Consider the following 3,384-nt stretch of genomic DNA (forward strand, 5'->3'; position numbering starts at 1 on the left):
CAGCCGGATGAATTCGAGACGTTTTTTGCCATATTTCAGCCATACCTAGTTTAAAAAAAAATATTTTCCCCCCATTCGACCAATTTTAAACTCATACCTAATGTTATTATTATCAAGATCAATAGATTGGTATTTACGATGCAAGGGTGCATGCATTTCATGGCATCAGCATTGCTATGGTAACAATGAGAAGAAACAATGAAATTTGTCAATTTTTTAAAACCTTGAAAAACCTCATTCATATGTATCTTTTCTCTGCATTTATAAACGTTCAAATAGCTGGTCTTTTAGAGAGGGAAACTTGAAACTTAAAAAAACGAGTTACGCCCAAAAAAATGTCGAAAGAAGATCCCAGCCAGAGGAAATCCAATTCTTTTCTCAGTATTCTTACAAATAATCTTACAAATTGCGTGATTGCATCAGCGAGAACTCGACTTTTTTCAATGGCAGTCGTCCTGTGTTCGATCTGATGATACCTTTTTTTACAGTTTCGTGCATCAGTAATGATATTAACCGCAGTTCATGATCACTGAAGATAATGTTTTGGCGTTGATTATTTTCTACTAAATGATTGATTTAATTGTTTATTTGATTCAAATGTGAGAAACAAAACTAATAACCCTGCTTTTGGGGGGCGTCGTCATGACCAAACGGCTTCAACTTTGGCACTATTTAACAATTTATACTTTATAAGTTTTTTGAGGTAAAAATTTATTTTTCCCCCGAAATTGAACAACAAGGAAATACAATTTTATACATTTATATATAGCCAACCAAGAAGGCGCTTTACCTACTCTATCAATGATATAGCTTAGTTTTCCATACTGAATTCATCATATCAGATAAATGAAAAGAATTATGAATTACCCCGGTAATGACTCTATCTACTCCTACATCACTGCTCCCAATGACTCATTACTGAAGTGTCATCCCACGTTCAGATAATAAACACCATTAATCTGCTCACCAACAGAAAAAAAGAATATCAGGTTTGGAAGGTCCGTTACATAAGGCTGTGTTTTAATTCTTCACAGTTGTTTAAAAGCGAGCCCACAGGTTTTGTCGTTTTGGTATTCCACAAGCTTAACCAAATGGAATAAGAAACGCACTTATGCTAATAATTTTCACTTTCTCCGATAATATTTACCCAAAGTGACAGTTGAATAAACTACTTTGAAGATAAAATCTTTCATGAATGGCGCATTTTGACGTGTTTTTTTTTTTTTCTGCTCTGAATTATTAAGCTTTACACACAGATGTACAACGTTGTCTGTGGAAAAAAGGTCCCGCAGAACTGACGACCCACGGTCGTCTGGCGGTGGAAGCCTTAGTTTAATCAGTTCTTAATGAGAGCGAGCAGAACGACATAGAGGAGAATAGAGGAAATTTAACGGAAATTCCATAACGAGCTTGACGAAGCAGAAGGAAAAAAAGATATATAAAAGAATAAATAAATACAATGAAGTAAGAAAAGGAAAAAAACAAAACCACAAAACCAAAAATCAATTCATGTGCACTTAGTTTCTGCGAAAATAGCCACCTCTTTTTGTCGATCTAGCGCAAGATTATTGTTTCTTTTCTATATATAAAGGACTGATGTGTGGGGGCCGATCGATGCATAGAAGCTTATGAAAGTCAATAAAATTGCTGTGGTTGATAAGCATTCAATTTTGATCCCAGAGCAAGTATGCTCGTCAAAATGGCTATTCGTCCAATCTCGTACCCAGAGCCCTTATTTCTTATTGCACATATTTTCGCAGTAAGAAATAAGGGCTCTGGGTACAAGATTGGCAATTCGTCGAGCATGCGCATCAAGGATGGACGAGGATTAAATCTCACTCGCTACCATTTTATAATGAGGATCTAACCGGATGGAAATGAATATCGAATCGGATTTAACTTCTTTTCATTGAATTCTGTATTTGTTTTCTGAAGTCTTTCAGTCAATATGATGTGTGTCTTCCACTCTGGCCGTGATATCATACTTGGTCATGTTTATTAACAATAGCCGCAGGTGTCAAGAATTAATATATTCATTATCATCGTAATATTCAATTTTTACTCAGGGCCTGTCTGTTTTTTATTCACCCGCTTTATCAAACTGCTAAATTTCTTGTTTTCGTGACCTCGATCGTTTTTAAACTTCGAATAGACTTTACCAAATATTCTCATTCGGTCGGGTTATTTGCATAAGCCTTGCATCGGTTCCTTCACATGAACGACGAAAAGTAAATAAATAAATAAAATAAGCTGTAACAACTGCAAAAAGTGGCTCGCCCATTTTATTAATCTGCTAAATTTCTGGTATTTGTGACCTCGATCGTTTTTAAACTTCGAACAGAATTATTTTCACTCTCAGAGTGGGTTATTTGCATAAGCCTTTCACTGCTCCTCAGTGAACGACGAAAAAATAAAACAAAATAAAATAAACTGTTACAGGTAATACCGATAGCGAGCGCTATTCGATTAAAAAAGATACCATGAAGGACATCCTTTATGGTTACTTTGCTTTACATGTAGGATTTGCCGAGACTTGAGGATCAAGTGTAATGTCCCCAGTGGAGGGGGCTCGGTGCCAAATTCACCTTTTCGGCGCTAGCTTGGATTTATTGTGTTACGGTCACCAAAAAATTCGGACATCGTTCTCGGATTTCCATACAAATTCACTGAGTTTAAAGAGAAAATTTAGGTAGATTTCTTTAGTTAGCTATCTTAGCAGCAGTAAGAAAAGCATCAATCAAGCTAGAAAAAATGATTATTTACTAGTATTTAGAGAACTAACTAAATATTAACCAAGTAAATAGTTCATTTAAAGTCAGTACTGAGTACATTTGTACGGAAATTCCAGAACAATGTCTGAACTTCTTGGTGACCGTAACACAATATAAAACAATTTATACCTAGTGACGGCTAGCGCCGAAAAAGTGAAGCCAAAGCAAATATAGCAAGAAACGTTACAAATTCATCCGGCTGCAGCAGTATTTAATGTAACGTAATGTTTCAAATACGAGTTGCTGTATTCTATTGGGGTTTCAAGATCCGAGTGGAATTTCAAATCCACTGTTATTTTTCAGCTGTCTCCGATATCTGAGAGAGAATATCGAGGGATTAGACTCGGACATTTTAAGAGAAAGCGAGAAATTAATTTGTTTTAATTACATGGACTGACAAATGAATTTTTTTGACTGAAAAAATTTGTCGTTTTCAAAGGTCTGTAGCTTCAAAATACTCAACGAGTATTCATATTTTCCTATGTTACAAATTATGAGTTTCACGTTATATTATTTAGGGTGTGTTTGCTTTTAGGTCGAAGTTTAATTTATGGTTGAATTTTGAATGCTTAGTTTATGGGTTTGGTTACTATGCTACTGACCTTTCCACGTG

The sequence above is a fragment of the Actinia tenebrosa genome, unplaced genomic scaffold, assembly GCF_029948245.1.
Source record: "Actinia tenebrosa isolate PJP-AT-01 unplaced genomic scaffold, QUT_ActTen_1.0 PGA_scaffold11__36_contigs__length_13525064, whole genome shotgun sequence".
Taxonomy (NCBI): Eukaryota; Metazoa; Cnidaria; class Anthozoa; order Actiniaria; family Actiniidae; genus Actinia; species Actinia tenebrosa.